The following is a 17,310-nucleotide window of genomic DNA, read 5'->3' as shown; positions in this document are numbered from 1 at the left end:
CTTTGTTCCGGTCCGAGAAAACCATAAGAGACCGTCGAGCTCGAGTCATGGCGCAGTCCTATTCATCGACACCAGACCTCATCCTAGAAACTGGAGGAAGAAAAAACAAAAACCTGCTTCCTCAGAGAGACCCTGCTCCCCACTCAAACCAGGAGTCAATTCCTCCCCATGCTACCAAGTGTCCTGGACCAGGGGAGAGAGGCATTTAAGGAACCAACAAGCTGCAGGTCGGTCACACCCAGGATAGAGAAAAAATACAAACACTTCTCTAAAGATCCTACCTACATCCAGGGATCCGTCACAGCTGACTCAATCATTGCAGCAACAGCCAAATGTAAATGTAAATGTCATGGTACTTATAGAGCGCACTGTCACCAGACGGTCACCTTGCGGTGTCGCCTATTCGGCTTCCTGGCGCTGATACTCATAGCGCTGTTGAACCCCTCCTGGCTTTCCCTGTGAAGTGTCCACTCCTGGGCACCCCCAGGGTGAAGCCAGGCATCCTAGCGCTGTTGGGGCCGGTGTGGAGGTTAAGCAAGCCATTGCCCAGAGTTGTAGCGTGGGGGCCCGTGATTGGAATAAGCACCGTGGCGAGAATTAACAGGTCCGAGGAAATTGAGCCCGAGACCCCGCCGAGGTGGGAATCGAACCCTGGTCCCTGACCAGAACTCTGCATCAGGGTCAGATAGAGGGCTATCTTTCTCACAAACTCAGGCCCACCATCTGACAAGGAGAGTAAGATGATAGACCTCATTGGAAAGAAAATAGAAAGGAATGCAGCAGTACACTGCCGCATAGCCAACTCTAATGTGTGTGTGTGTGTGTGTGTATATACTTGTAAAGCTCACTGCCGCCCCATCTCGGGGCATCCTGGTGCTGTATACCGCTGTGGAACCCATCCTGGCTTTCCCTGTGAGATGCCCCCTCCAGAGCACCCCCAAGGTGAAGCCAGGCATCCCAGCGCTGTTGGGGCCGTTGTGGAGATTAAGCAAGCTATCGCCCAGAGTTGCAGAGTGGGACCCATGATTAGAGTATGCACCGAGGCGAGAATTATCGTGTCCGCGGACATTGAGCCCAAGACCCTGCCGCGTCGGGAATTGAACCCTGGTTCCCGGGCCTGACCTCTGCTTCAGGGTCTGCCGCTTCTAACCAGTGAGCCACACTTCTCCACTCCACTAATGCCCTACTCAACACACACGTACCAGCATTGGGACGAAGTCGGACAACTACTCAAACACCTCCCTGGGCAATACCAACAGAGGGCAACACACCTGGTGGAGAAAGGCAAGAATATAGCCAACTCATGCCTAAAATCAGCCCTGGATGCGGCAGACACGTCCAGCAGGCTCATGATGATCGGGGTCACAGAGATAAGGCATGCCTGGCTGAGAATGTCTGGCTTCAAGCCGGAAGTACAGAATAGCATCCTGAACACCCCCTTCAATGGAGAAATCCTGTTCATAGCACCAGTGGATGAGAAACTCACCCAACTCGAGAAGGAAAATGAAACTGCAAGGTCCATGGGGGCCTTGCAATTCAGAGGAATGAGGAGAGGCACACCGACACGGAGGCCTAACGGAAGAGGGGGTAACCAGCCGGGAACGTCACATCAGACATCCCAGTGGGGGGGAGGGAGGGCCATGGTGACAAACAAGCACAGCAGGTCCAGCAAAAACAAACCTGGCAATACCAGCCTCGGGGCCAGTCCTTTCGCGGGAGGGCGAATGGACGAGGGCAAATAAGAAGAGGTGGCCAGCAACTCACTTCAAAGTGACTCCGCACCACCAACCGTGCCCAACCACACGATACCTCTAGGGGAGGAGCACAACAAGGCCAGCAAAACGGGGTCACACGGACAAAAGATCAACAAACATGTAACACCAGTAGGAGGCAGACTAAAACACTTCTTCCAGGAATGGAAGAAAATAACGGACAAATGGATTCTGAACATCATACAGTTCGGATACTGCATAGAACTGGAAAAGAAACCACCAAACAGGAAACCAAGGACATCTCTCTTATTACCCCCTTCGATCATAACACCCCCTTACTCCCGCTACGACCCATCGTAACTCTGATCTCCCTCTCCCTTCCCTGCCCCACACTCTCCTTGACCCTAAGCTACCTAACACGCTCCTTAAAAATAATGCCGAATGTAGGAGAGTAGGGTCTGCAATCCTATGATCACCCAGATTTTTGCTTTTTGCTGCACTGGTTTACGACTTTCCCTGGCTGTGGGCCTGCTAATCAGACCCACAGCCTAGCTGTTCTCTCTATCCAAATTGTACTCAGGTACTGAATTGGCACTGGGCCCTCTCCAAGTCCCTGTACCCAGGGCTGAGGTGTACCCAGAAGTCTCCCAGGGGCTGAAGCATGTATTATGCCACCCCTGGATTGACTAACTAAAACTGACACAACTGGCTGCACGACAGCTGGGGCAAGGTGGTGTACTCACCCTTTGCTTTAGATATAGTATACCTATATCTAACCCTAAAATGGACACACAGATCTCCTATCAGTCACTCCTATGGCAGGCCTTAACAATCCTGAAGGCAGAGTGCTTGGAATCGTGTGAGAGGGTGCTCTGGCATGAGCTGAGCCTGTCTGCGGCTTTCGGGATCTATCCCTTAGCCGTTTCCATGATATCGCATACCATATACTCTTAAGTGCATTATAATCCTCGCGGTTATGTGCCAACTCTGGTATCGCTTTATCAAAACATGTCGAGTAAGGTGTCATACGAATTGGAATACTAACCCCTCGCCAATTCTGGCGACGGGGTTAGCATTCCACCCTCCTAGAGGGACACGACATGCCTGTAACCTATAACCCGGTTAAAAGTCAGACAGAGCCTTAGCATCCACAAAATGGATGCTGCCACCGAGACACAAGTCTGCCCTCCTGCTGCTGGGAGTCCTCCCAGAGCAGGAGACAAGGACAAAGGGTTTCCTGCCAGGGGCGGTGCCAGCACCGTCCCAGACAGGGTTTTGTGTATTGTAGGTAGGCAGGGCTTTAGAGGAAGGTGACTGCACGTGGCACCCCGGTGCTCACTGTGCATAGGCTGGCTGGAACCAGTTCCAGGGTCACTCCAGACCCTGTGCTGGGGAAAAGCCCGCCAAGGAAGTGGGTGTAACCACCCCCCTCCTAGTCCCACCCATAGGGCAGGACTTAGTCGCGTGCCAGCCCCTTTTTACAGGATAAAGGTAGAGACTGGCCCCCTTCCAAATCAGATCATCTTTGAATCCTGAAACTACTTTCTGCGAAAGGAACTCAAGACTTCTTCCTAAGATTTCTCCCTTGTGACTAAGGAGTAGTCACCCTGCATCCGCAGGCACCATCTAAGAACACTGCGGTCTGCTGTAAGTCCTTCCTCCGGAATCCGACTGCCCAGCTCGACGAGAACCGGCTTCCCTGGCACCTCTGACCTCTACCCACCTCTACAGCCCAGCTGAGAACCGTGGGTGCGACGAGACCTCAAGGGACCGGCCATCTGCAAGACTGCACGACTTCTTTCCAGCAAGCCCGCCGAGTGAATTCCTGGTGAGTGCTTTGGGGTCCGAGAAGCCCCCACCCTGAGCAGCTCCAGCACCGAAGAGCAGCCCCCCAGCATCTCCACGATCTGCGTGGGGCCCTTCTGCTTTCCGCTGCTCACCGCGTTGTTTGGCTACTAGCCCGTTGGCTTGTGGCCTCCCTGACGACGCCCGACGACATTTCTGCTGCTGGTCTGGTTGCTCCAGACTGGCCCTTGCTCCCTCCCAGAAGAGGAGCACCCCGGACCCTCCTGGTCCACTCAAGACGCCATTTTGAGTCCACCGCGTGGGCTTGAATTAGCCAAGGCTTGTTGCCCAATCCTGGGTAACTTCGACGCCAACGACTTCATCCTCCGTGGGACAGCTCGCACCTCCATCCTGGTCGCCGACAACGCCTCCTGGTCCGAGAGACTGCAGAGCCCAGCAGCGCCCACTCACCTGACTGCGGTGACTTCGCCCGGTGCCATCCTGGTGCCCACTTAATCACTGGCTAGTGATTCAAGAACTTGGTCCCCTCTGCTTTCAGGTTTCTTCTTCCTTGATCCAGGCTTGGATCCATCGAACTTTCCTTCACTGGTCGCCTGCCAGCAACTTCTTCCTTCCAGGCTCCTGGTCCGGCAACGAGATCCCCGACGTCTTTTCAGACCTATGCAGCTGCAGCCCCTGGGCTAGGTAACTTCGGCACTTCGGTGTCCCAGCATAGCCTCACTATCCTAGGGTCAGGATCCACTGTCGTTTTCTTCCTACCAGGTCGGGTTCGCCCGTGAACACTAACTTTGCCTTTTCTAGCTTCCATAGACTTTGTCCCGCATCCCGCGTGAGAGTGCACACTCTGCACCCGAGTTCCCTAGGCCTCCTGCTAGTAATCTAAAGGTTCAGTAGTCCAGTCCTAGCGATCCCAAAGCCTCTGAGAATCGTTACTTACCTGCTAGTAATTCGCATTCCACTTTGAAAGTATATGGTTTTTCGTGCCCCTCGGGCATTTGTGTAACGTGCTAACTTAAAAGTATTTTCGTAAGAGTTTTGTTGTGTGCTTAGCACCCTGTCCTCATAAAGAGTACAGGGTTGTTGTGATTCTAATAAATACATTGTTTATTTTCATAACACTTGTGTGGTGTCCTTTCACTGGGTGTTCAAGGGGTAATGTGATGGTAAAACAGCTGGCTTAACACGCCCTCTAGAGTCTTAGCCTTAGACTGCTCGTATCCATGCTACTAGGATAGCTGGTCTATAAGGTTGACTTACAACCAATCATCAATAAGGGTTGTTTGGACTGATATATAGTGATCACTAGAATAGTGAGCACTGCACATCAGGCCAACTTCTCACATTGGTGAGCAGCGGTTGGGATTTGAGCTTGCTGTTGTTTTACCACACATGCCCTAAGAATATCTTGTGAAAGATCACATAAGTACTAAAGGTACATATAACTTAGCTTAGAATACTCTGAGTTCTACTGAACCAGCTGTTGTAGCTCCTAGGGCCTAGCACACCCTAAACTACAACTCTAGCAAGGGATCAGTAGGCAAACATATAGTGTAGGTAAGTGCACCACTTACACCTCACTAGAAAAGCATGTCGACTCAGGGGGACTCTACTGAGACTCCCCTGGTCAGTGTTGACCCTCCACAGGTCACTTCAAGATATGCAGCTCTCAGTTTTCAGGAGATGAGGCAACTCTGTGTCTCCAGGAAACTGAAGCAGGGGTCTAACCCCACCCTTCCCTTTCTGATAGGTCTCTTAGAGACATATGATGCCAGAAAGCTCTCTCAGTTACATGAGAGCATGCCAGCCTTAGAGGGAACCTCTGGGGATCCAGATCTCCCCAACATTGCTAATGCAGTTGAGGAGGAGGATCAAGAGGAACTCTCTGGGGATGAGGTAGACAAAGGTCTTGAGGTAGTCAGAAGGCTAACCAGGGCCAACTTAGACTTACTTGGGCTAGGATCTGGGGAACCCCCAGTACTAACCCGAAGTGGGCCTAACCTTGGAGTTAGGAGAGATAGATCTCTTTCTAGGGACTCCAATAGATCTCTGCACTCTAATGCCTCTTCTCAGGGGAGAAGGAATCCTCCACAGAGGAGATTTACTTCCCCTCAGAGAAAGGAGCATGAAGCTAGGATGAGACAAGCTGAACTGAGGATTGAAAGGGAAGAAATTGCCCTGGCCAAAGAGAAGCTTGCCCTGGCAAGAGAGCAGCAGATGAGTGGGCTAGCTCCCACTGGTGGCAGCAATCTCCCAAGAGATAGAGAGAAGGGTTTAGATACTAAACACCTGACTAAAATAGTGCCCCCCTTTAAGCAAGGGGATGACATCCAGAAATGGATGGCTGCTCTGGAGAGGGCCTGCACTGTGCAGAACATTCCCCAGAGTCAGTGGGCAGCTATACTGTGGCTCTCCTTTGATGGTAAAGGTAGAGATAAGCTCCTCACTACAAGAGTGGAGGATGCTAACAATTACCAGGTCCTGAAGAATACACTGGTTGATGGGTTTGGTTTAACCACTGAGCAGTACAGGTTGCTGTTCAGAGACACCCAGAAAACTCAGTCTCAGGACTGGTCTGATTTTGTGGATTGTGCCACTAAGGCTTTGGAGGGCTGGTTGCTGGGTAGCAAGGTTACAGATTACACAGGATTGTATAATCTAATGATGAGAGAACAAATTTTAAACAATTGTCAGAACCAGTTGCTGCACCAGCACCTTGTTGATTCAGATCTGACCTCTCCCCAAGAATTGGGAAAGAAGGCAGACAAATGGGTCAGGACAAGGATCAAGCAGAACCAGAACCAGAACCAGGGTGGAAAGTGTTAGAGGCCCTGCAAAAGGCAGGCCTCACTATCAAGGCCACCAAGTGCCAGATAGGGCAGTCACAGGTTGTATACCTGGGCCACCTTGTAGGTGGAGGCCAGGTTCAGCCACTGGAGAGTAAGATACAGGCCATCAAGGACTGGACTCCTCCAATCACCCAGACTCAGGTTCGAGCTTTCTTGGGCCTGACTGGGTACTATAGGAAGTTTGTCAGAAATTATGGGTCCATAGTGACCCCCCTTAATGACCTGACAAGCAAAAAGATGCCAAAGAAAGTTCAGTGGACAGCAAGCTGTCAGAAAGCATTCAATGACCTAAAGCAGGCCATGTGCACAGCACCTATCCTCAAGAGTCCAGATTACTCCAAGCCATTCATTGTCCAAACAGATGCTTCTGAGTTGGGTGTGGGAGCTGTTCTGTCTCAACTGAATTTTGATGGTAATGATCAGCCTATTGCTTTCATTAGCAGGAGGTTGACACCCAGAGAGAAAAATTGGTCAGCTATTGAGAGGGAGGCCTTTGCTGTGGTCTGGGCCCTGAAGAAGCTGAGGGCCTACTTGTTTGGCACTCACTTCACCATTCAGACAGACCATAAGCCCCTCTTGTGGCTAAATCAGATGAAGGGTGAAAACCCCAAACTGCTTAGGTGGTCCATTTCCCTACAGGGGATGGATTTTACAGTGGAGCATAGACCTGGGACTGATCACAGCAATGCTGATGGGCTCTCCAGGTATTTCCACTTAGAGCAAGAAGACTCACCTGGTCAAGGTTAGTTTATTGTCCCAAAGTTTGGGGGGGGGTCATGTAGGAGAGTAGGGTCTGCAATCCTATGATCACCCAGATTTTTGCTTTTTGCTGCACTGGTTTACGACTTTCCCTGGCTGTGGGCCTGCTAATCAGACCCACAGCCTAGCTGTTCTCTCTATCCAAATTGTACTCAGGTACTGAATTGGCACTGGGCCCTCTCCAAGTCCCTGTACCCAGGGCTGAGGTGTACCCAGAAGTCTCCCAGGGGCTGAAGCATGTATTATGCCACCCCTGGATTGACTAACTAAAACTGACACAACTGGCTGCACGACAGCTGGGGCAAGGTGGTGTACTCACCCTTTGCTTTAGATATAGTATACCTATATCTAACCCTAAAATGGACACACAGATCTCCTATCAGTCACTCCTATGGCAGGCCTTAACAATCCTGAAGGCAGAGTGCTTGGAATCGTGTGAGAGGGTGCTCTGGCATGAGCTGAGCCTGTCTGCGGCTTTCGGGATCTATCCCTTAGCCGTTTCCATGATATCGCATACCATATACTCTTAAGTGCATTATAATCCTCGCGGTTATGTGCCAACTCTGGTATCGCTTTATCAAAACATGTCGAGTAAGGTGTCATACGAATTGGAATACTAACCCCTCGCCAATTCTGGCGACGGGGTTAGCATTCCACCCTTCTAGAGGGACACGACATGCCTGTAACCTATAACCCGGTTAAAAGTCAGACAGAGCCTTAGCATCCACAAAATGGATGCTGCCACCGAGACACAAGTCTGCCCTCCTGCTGCTGGGAGTCCTCCCAGAGCAGGAGACAAGGACAAAGGGTTTCCTGCCAGGGGCGGTGCCAGCACCGTCCCAGACAGGGTTTTGTGTATTGTAGGTAGGCAGGGCTTTAGAGGAAGGTGACTGCACGTGGCACCCCGGTGCTCACTGTGCATAGGCTGGCTGGAACCAGTTCCAGGGTCACTCCAGACCCTGTGCTGGGGAAAAGCCCGCCAAGGAAGTGGGTGTAACCACCCCCCTCCTAGTCCCACCCATAGGGCAGGACTTAGTCGCGTGCCAGCCCCTTTTTACAGGATAAAGGTAGAGACTGGCCCCCTTCCAAATCAGATCATCTTTGAATCCTGAAACTACTTTCTGCGAAAGGAACTCAAGACTTCTTCCTAAGATTTCTCCCTTGTGACTAAGGAGTAGTCACCCTGCATCCGCAGGCACCATCTAAGAACACTGCGGTCTGCTGTAAGTCCTTCCTCCGGAATCCGACTGCCCAGCTCGACGAGAACCGGCTTCCCTGGCACCTCTGACCTCTACCCACCTCTACAGCCCAGCTGAGAACCGTGGGTGCGACGAGACCTCAAGGGACCGGCCATCTGCAAGACTGCACGACTTCTTTCCAGCAAGCCCGCCGAGTGAATTCCTGGTGAGTGCTTTGGGGTCCGAGAAGCCCCCACCCTGAGCAGCTCCAGCACCGAAGAGCAGCCCCCCAGCATCTCCACGATCTGCGTGGGGCCCTTCTGCTTTCCGCTGCTCACCGCGTTGTTTGGCTACTAGCCCGTTGGCTTGTGGCCTCCCTGACGACGCCCGACGACATTTCTGCTGCTGGTCTGGTTGCTCCAGACTGGCCCTTGCTCCCTCCCAGAAGAGGAGCACCCCGGACCCTCCTGGTCCACTCAAGACGCCATTTTGAGTCCACCGCGTGGGCTTGAATTAGCCAAGGCTTGTTGCCCAATCCTGGGTAACTTCGACGCCAACGACTTCATCCTCCGTGGGACAGCTCGCACCTCCATCCTGGTCGCCGACAACGCCTCCTGGTCCGAGAGACTGCAGAGCCCAGCAGCGCCCACTCACCTGACTGCGGTGACTTCGCCCGGTGCCATCCTGGTGCCCACTTAATCACTGGCTAGTGATTCAAGAACTTGGTCCCCTCTGCTTTCAGGTTTCCTTCTTCCTTGATCCAGGCTTGGATCCATCGAACTTTCCTTCACTGGTCGCCTGCCAGCAACTTCTTCCTTCCAGGCTCCTGGTCCGGCAACGAGATCCCCGACGTCTTTTCAGACCTATGCAGCTGCAGCCCCTGGGCTAGGTAACTTCGGCACTTCGGTGTCCCAGCATAGCCTCACTATCCTAGGGTCAGGATCCACTGTCGTTTTCTTCCTACCAGGTCGGGTTCGCCCGTGAACACTAACTTTGCCTTTTCTAGCTTCCATAGACTTTGTCCCGCATCCCGCGTGAGAGTGCACACTCTGCACCCGAGTTCCCTAGGCCTCCTGCTAGTAATCTAAAGGTTCAGTAGTCCAGTCCTAGCGATCCCAAAGCCTCTGAGAATCGTTACTTACCTGCTAGTAATTCGCATTCCACTTTGAAAGTATATGGTTTTTCGTGCCCCTCGGGCATTTGTGTAACGTGCTAACTTAAAAGTATTTTCGTAAGAGTTTTGTTGTGTGCTTAGCACCCTGTCCTCATAAAGAGTACAGGGTTGTTGTGATTCTAATAAATACATTGTTTATTTTCATAACACTTGTGTGGTGTCCTTTCACTGGGTGTTCAAGGGGTAATGTGATGGTAAAACAGCTGGCTTAACACGCCCTCTAGAGTCTTAGCCTTAGACTGCTCGTATCCATGCTACTAGGATAGCTGGTCTATAAGGTTGACTTACAACCAATCATCAATAAGGGTTGTTTGGACTGATATATAGTGATCACTAGAATAGTGAGCACTGCACATCAGGCCAACTTCTCACACCGAATGGCTTAATTTCCAGCCTGTTCCAGAAAGAGAAGTCTTCAAAATCATTACCGAACTTAAGCCTTCCTCCCACACCAAAGACCCACTCCCCTCCAATCTTGTCCAAAACCTCAAACATATCTTCACCCCTCCCTGGACTGCTATTATCAACGCCTCCCTTGCCACCGGTTGTGTCCCCTCTTCCCTGCAACTTGGACAAATTTCTCCCATTATCAAAAATCCACTGGCGGACCCAAATTATCTCAACAATCTCCGTCCCATCTCCAACCTTCCCCTTTTCTCTAAAGCCCTTGAAAAATACGTCTTTCTCCAACTAGACAGACACATTGAACACTTTAACTTACTTGACCCCTTCCAATCTGGCTTTAGGAGAGGATGCAGTACGTAAACCTCCATGCTCAACATTGTAGACGACATCCAGCACTCACTCGACAATAACGAATCTAGCCTTCTGATCCTCCTAGATCTCTCCGCAGCGTTTGATACTGTTAATCACTCTGCTCTACTTAATATTCTTAGAGATAGATTTGGCCTAAATGGTATGACACACAAATGGTTTGTCTCTTACCTTCAACAACGCACTCAACAAATCAAAGTCCAGAACTGCCTATCTAAGCCTACCCCCATCTCCTTAGGAGTTCCGCAAGGTTCTATCCTTTCTCCCTCGCTCTTTAACCTCTTCATGGAACCCCTAACACTCATTCTCAAACAAGCCAGGATCATCTACCATCTCTATGCTGACGACACCCAACTCTACTATAAGATTAAAACTCATGCTGACATCCTTCACCTCAACAACGCTCTCATCAAGATTCAAGCCTGGTTCCACATGAACCACCTCAAACTCAACCCCCCAAAAAAAGAAATCATTCTTTTTTCCCCAAAAAACAATCAGCTCCCCATTCAGAACTGGATCAAAGACCTTAATGCCCTCAACTGCTCCTTATCCCTGTCCGACTTAGTCAAATCACTAGGGATCTCCCTTGACAACCTCCTCACCCTCAAGGTCCACATCAACAATTATGCCAAAGGGGCCCTCTTCACTCTCCGCCACCTAAAGAAAATCAAGCCCTTCATCCCTATCGATGATTTCAAACTGGCAGTCCAATCCCTTGTACTCTCACGAATTGACTACGGCAATGCCATTCTTACTGGAATTCCCAAGATCCACCTAGCACCTCTAAAATCTGTTCTCTACCTTGCTGCGAGGCTTATCACAGACTGCAAACAATTCGACCACATTTCCCCCTGCCCTCAAAACCCTTAAATGGCTCCCCATTGAAGGTAGGTCCACTTACAAAACGGCCTGCATTACACACAAAACTCTATTGAAAATAACACACCCAGGCAAGCAACCTAGATAAACAATGTGATGAGACCCAGACAACTGAAAATGACATGAAACAGCAAAATAGTATCTGTTTTTAGGAAATTCTTAACGTTTTAATAATTATCATATACATATGAATAAAAAAGTTTTACATACAAAATATTTATACATAATAAAAGTACATTGCATAGACAAAGTATATAAAAAAATATTTAAAAATGAGGTAATGACGAATTCTTCTCTACGCGTTTCGACAACAAGTGTCTTCGTCAGGTAATTACCATCAAGGGGCTTTTAAAACAATCTACAATGAAGATAAACATTATAAGAAACATGTTTCAAATTACAATTTTTTTGACATTTCAGTAAATATGGTTATCTGGGAACAACATTCACATTGCTAGGGAGGATATATTAAAACCGTTTCTGTGTACCTACGAACTGCTATATTTATAAGGTAAGGCGGAAGCGAAGGAAAAAAGAGAGGATAAAACATATATCCTAGTAATAGGTGACATATTTATATCCGGTTCTGCTAACAATAGTCCTTCACGAATTACAAGGTGGAACATCCTTATTAACCTAGATATATGCCAATTGATCGTGGCACAACAGCTTTTCCATCTATTTTGCTCAGAGACTCTATTATGCCACACACGTTTCAGTCTGAAATCTCCGTATTCTTCTTTCTCTGTTTTATCCTCTCCTTTTTCCTTCGCTTCCGCCTTACCTTATAAATATAGCAGTTCGTAGGTACACAGAAACGGTTTTAATATATCTCAAGGAGGATGAGGAGGCAAGTATCGTAAAATTTGGAGGGCGTTGTCAATTATGTGAGTCATAGCTGTTTCGGTGCTGTGCCCTGCTCGGAAGCCTGATTGATGAGGGTTGAGGAGATCAAACTGTTCTATGTGCTTTGTCAATTGTAGTTGAACGCATTTTTCCAACAGTTTGGCGAGAGTGGGAATGTTGGTAATCGTACGGTAGTTTAGATCAGTGGGGTCGGCTGTTGGTTTCTTTAGTAAAGGTGTGACTTGTCCAACTTTGAGGGAGTCAGGGATGGTTCCTTGTTGAAGTGAGCTGTTGATAATTTTAGTCCAGAGTGGGAGGAGCAATGGGGTGAAGTCTTTTACAGCGCTGGCAGGAAGAGGGTCAGTGAGGTGATTGGATGGTTTCAAGGTGCTGAGTAGTCTTGTCAATTTCTACTTCAGAGTAAGTGCCAAAGGATGACCATGTCGCATTGTTTTTTGGTTCAGTGGGTGCTATGCAGTGGGGTTTGGGGTAAAGGCGTGCGTCAATGAGGAGATCGCTCCTTATGTTTTTTGGTTAAAGAAAGCAGAGAAGTCTTCACAGGAAGGTGCATCGCCCATAGTGCCGACTAATTGGGGTTGTTCCTTGGATAATAATAATAATAATATCCACGTTTGTAAAGCGCACAAACGGGAAGATTAAGCAAGCTATTGCCCAGAGTCACATGGTGCTGGGCTAATCTGCCGCCGGAGCCGGGGATCGAACCGTGATCCCCTGATTCCGGAGTCAGTCTCCCTGGCCGCGGCGCCACACCTCTGTTCTGATTAGCTCGAACAGTTTTCTTGGACGGTTTTTTGCTTGGTCGAGCTGGAGTCTGAAGAAATCTGATTTTGAGCGTTTTATCTTCCTGAAGTAAGCGTTTCTCTTTTTCTTCAGGATTTTTAGGTGCAGTGCAGAGGGGGCTGATCTCCAGGTGCGCTCTGCCATTCGCATGGCCCGTCTATCTTCATTGAGACTCCCGTCGTACCATGGGTTGGAGATCTTAGTGGAGACTCTTTTCAGTTGCATCGGTGCAGCCTCATTGATTATTGGTCATAGCGTTGAGATAGCGGTCATTTAAGTATTGAACGTCAGTAACGCCGGTAGGGGGAGGTTGGAGATTGCAGCTGATAGGGGGTAAAGAGTTTGGGTTGAGTTTCTTCAGGTCTCTTTTCCAAACTTTGGGTTTGGAGGATTGGACCGGGTTAAGTTTAACTTTTTCATTGATGAAGAATGTGACAATATGGTGATCTGACCAGTCACAGGGTTGGATTGAATCAAGTTAAATAGTGCCTTCTTTGGAGATGATAAGGTCGAGGTTAGAGCCTTTGGGTCGGACTGTTGCATATTTGGGTGAGGTCAAAAGCGTTAAGGAAGTTTTTGAGGCTTTTTACCCCTGCGTCACTGCAATCATTCCAGTGAAGATTGTAATCGCCAAGGAAAATTTGAGTGTTTTGCTGTCCTGAGTTGGTTGAGATTGTGTCCATGAGTTGTTGGGAGAAGGTGAGGTTGTCCCCAGGTGGGTGGTAGATGATGTGTAGTGAACATACAGGTTTGTTCTCACTGATAACATCAAGGCAGAAGTATTCACAGGAGGTAAGAGAAGGGGCGGTGACTTTATTAATAGGGAGGTTGCTCTTGTAAATGCAGGCGATTCCACCGCCTGTCTTGTTGGACCTGTCAAGTCTAATGATGCAGTAGTTGGGGGGGACTAGGATATCCATGATAGGAGTGGAGGATTCAGTTAACCATGTTTCAGTTAGGATGGCTAGGTCAAGGTTCAAAGTAATGATGAGGTCAGCGACCTCCGAGGAGTGTCTTTGGGCCGATCTGCAGTTGAGAAGAGTGCATTTGAGTCTGGGGGTGCAGAGGGAGGAGGAGGGATCTAGAGTGAGGGGGTCTTTTGTGAGGTTGTTGGGGACGGAGCCTCTGTTGTTTTGCGTGGGGTGCCTGAGGGGGTTGGGGAGAATCGTAGGAATTTACAGGTGTGTGGTGGCTAAGAGGTTTTGGCGAACCGGGACATATGTGCGGAGTAGGGTGTGTATGTCGAGGTCCGAAAGTGTATTGATAATGCGTCGGGGCGGTTGGAGGTATTGCGAGAGGGGATAGAGGTCCAATGTGGGGGGTGAGTAGGATGTGAGGGGGATATGTTAGGTGGAGAAGTGGTGGTGGGAAGGGGGTGTCTGGGGTGTGTGTGGCGTAACTCTTTGAGGGTGTGGAGTTCTTCTCTCACTTGGACGAGGGTGGACATAATCATGTCAAGCGTGGGGTTGGGTAAGGAGTTGGGGGTGGGCACTGAAGGAGAGCAGGTGTCTAGGTTACTGGAGTAGGGGGGGGAGAGGGGTGGGGGTGTTAGTGAAGTGGTTGGAGTTGGAGGTGTTAGTGAGTGTGTTGATGTTCGGGTAGGTAGGGAGGTTGGGGGGAGGGGAGTGAAAGGATTGGTGATGGTGTTGGTGTTATTGGACAGGGAATCAGTGATAGGAGGGGTAGGGCAATTGCGGGAAGTGTGGAGGCTGGGGGTTGCGGGGGTGACGGTGTGGTAGTGGGGAGTGAAAGTGAGGGGGGAGATGTTGATGGAAAAGTGAGGGCTAGGAGTGGCGGGAGTGCAAAGAGTGGGGGGGGAGATGGGTTGGGAGAGAGTCATGTTGTGTGGGGTGCAGTCAGGTGAGGTGGGTGGTTCTGAGAAGCTAGTCGGAAGTGTGGGGTTCTGGTTATGAGGGGGTGGGGGTGTTGGTGGCGGAGGGGAGATCCGCGTCTTGGATTGAGGAGTGTGAAGTGTCTGTAGCCGGGGGGTGATAGAGTAGAGTACTGGGGGGAGGGAGGGGGTGCGTGTTAGTGGTAGGAGGTGCTGTGGAGTCGAGGATGTCGGGATTTGAGGCCGTATGGTGTGGGATCTGAGGGTTGGAGATGTATTCTTTGAAAGTGGGGAACAGGTTGTCAAATAGGTCAAGGTTTCTGTCTGTGGATTGAATTAAGATAGTGCCGTTGTTGTAGATAGTGATGGTTGCTGTAGCTGGGTAGAGTTGGGATGGTGTGGTGGAAAGTGTTATGCCATGGGCAGTTTTCCTGGTGGTCGAGATGGTGAGTAGGGTGAGGAATGCTTTTTTCCATTGTGCTCTGCGTGCAGTGTAAAGAATGATATCGGTGCTATTAGCTCCATTGATGAGAGAAGTAGGTGTCTAAAAAGGGGGTTTCAGGGTGGGACTTTACGAAGTTGTGTTTAAAACGTTTTGCGTTTTTTTTGGAAAGCTCTGGGGGGGGTAATTAATTTTATATGTGTGTTTGCCCGTGGGTTCCGTGTTGGACGAAGGGGAAGATGTTGGAGAGGGGGGCTGTGTGGGTAGGTGTAGGAAAAGAGCTATGGTGTGTGCGAGGGAGGTGTGGGTGAAAAAGTTAAGAAGTGTGTATGGAAGGGTAAGATGGCGCTCACAGGAGGGAGCTTCCGCAGGAAGTGTGCCGACGTGACAGGAAGGACACCAGAAGGTGGGACTTCGACGCCCACCTGAGCTACGAAGAAAAATAAAAAGGAAAGAACAGACTACGATTCCGTACCCAACCACTAGACCGTGGAATAATGCACAGCATAGTGAATCCAGAAAGATCTTCAAGCTGCAAAACTACACCGACAGGTAGACTATTCGTTCTGCAGAAGAGCTTTTCCGCCCAGATCCAACACAAAAGACTCTTCGTATTCATCCAAAGACTGTACATATAATTACAGTGCCTGAAAAGAGGAAAATGGACTCTCCCAAGCCACCTCCAGTTCCTCTTAAAAAACATGCTCAGACTTCCCCCATAAGAATTCCTTCACCATTACTAGAGATACCAATAGACATTTCTTCTCCGCACTCACCACACACATCCCTACACCAGAGGATGAGGATGATAATTATTCACATGGGATAGAAAGTGAGCACAACACACAGATGACTCCGATAATATTCCTGGGCCAGCAGATGTTCCCTGGGAAGATTTTAATGCGCCAGATGCACCAGATCTGCCACAAGATGACCCATACCCGTCTAGACCATCTCCTCCAGGTGACCCTATTGGGTTTACACCGCTTATTCATAAGACAGCCACTTTTCATGGAGTGGATTTACATAAAGATCCAGTAGAAGAGGACTTCGTTATGGATGCATTACTGTCGTCACATACAACCACATTACCAATACTTAATGGAGCGGTGAAACATGCACCAGAGGTATTCAAAGACCCCGTCCGAGCCAGGGGAATTAACCCCAGACTAAAAAAGATGTATAAAGCGTCTCTAACTGACCCAGCATATGTCAAAGGTCAACTGCATTAGACTCCTTGAATATCCTCCCATTGGATAACATTGGTGATTCCATGTGAAAAAGTTTGTCAACTTTTAAAGTACAATAATATTCCTTAAAAATCACTACTGTAACCAAAACGCTTTTACTCAACTGTTTACAGGAGATGTCCGAGGACTGAATCTAGGATCCAGTCCCGTGGTTAGAAAAGTAATCCTTAAAGTAATCAACTGCATTTAACTAGAAATTTCCATTGAGCGCAATGTTGCATTGTTTGAAATTGTGTTGCCTATTGCAACAACTGTAACAATTGTAATCAAAAGGTCTATTGCCTATTTGAAAAGTATTTAACTAAAGTAACTCGTCATGAGAAAGTATAGTTTGATACCTGTTTGTTCTAAAATAAAACTATATCTGTTGATACAAAACAATTGGCCTGGAGTTCAGTCCTTGAGTGTGTGTAATCCTTTGCTGACCGAGTGTGTAAAACAAATGCTCTACACTGTCCTCTGGTACTGCCTTACTGCTCGACCAAGCTACCACTTTAGAGAGAGTTATATCTAACGTTGGTCTCTGCCATACCTCTGGGGACTGTTGGACTCTGTGCACACTGTACCTTACTTTGGTCCAGTATATATAGAGCCACTTTTTTACACCCCTTCCTGTATTTGTTTATTTTTCCTTTTACAAATAGTTATGTTTTTACAGCTAACCAGTGATTCCAGTTCTGGGAGTTTTCCCGCTGTAATATTGTATTGGGACAAATATTCTGCATGGTTGTGTGAATAACCTGGATCTTGAACACTTCAGAAATTGACCAGTGTTTTAGAAGAAGAAACATAAGTTTGCCAATGTACAAGTTAGGGTGTGGGTGTGTAAGAGATGGGGGTGGTATTGATAGGGGGACTGGGGTAGTTCACTTTGTGTTTTCTTACTCGTTTTGGAGACCAGCTTACCATTTCGCTCTGGTGAGTCAAGTTCTCGTTACTAGCTGTTACTGTTCTTAATTTAGGGTTGCACTAAAGAATCATAGGTGGGCAGAGGTTACATGGGTTTGGGGGG

General features: G+C 48.9%; 1 protein-coding gene across 7 annotated transcripts in view; it reads left to right on the top strand.

Annotated features, from left to right (window-relative positions):
• CELF1 (CUGBP Elav-like family member 1) overlaps positions 1-17,310 on the top strand; it is a 427,681-nt gene that overhangs the window by 348,605 nt on the left and 61,766 nt on the right. The window lies entirely within an intron of this gene.

This window comes from Lissotriton helveticus, chromosome 3_2, assembly GCF_964261635.1.
Source record: "Lissotriton helveticus chromosome 3_2, aLisHel1.1, whole genome shotgun sequence".
In the NCBI taxonomy this organism is placed as follows: domain Eukaryota; kingdom Metazoa; phylum Chordata; class Amphibia; order Caudata; family Salamandridae; genus Lissotriton; species Lissotriton helveticus.
Note: the sequence above shows the minus strand (reverse complement) of the source record. Positions and strands in the feature narration are given on the sequence as shown.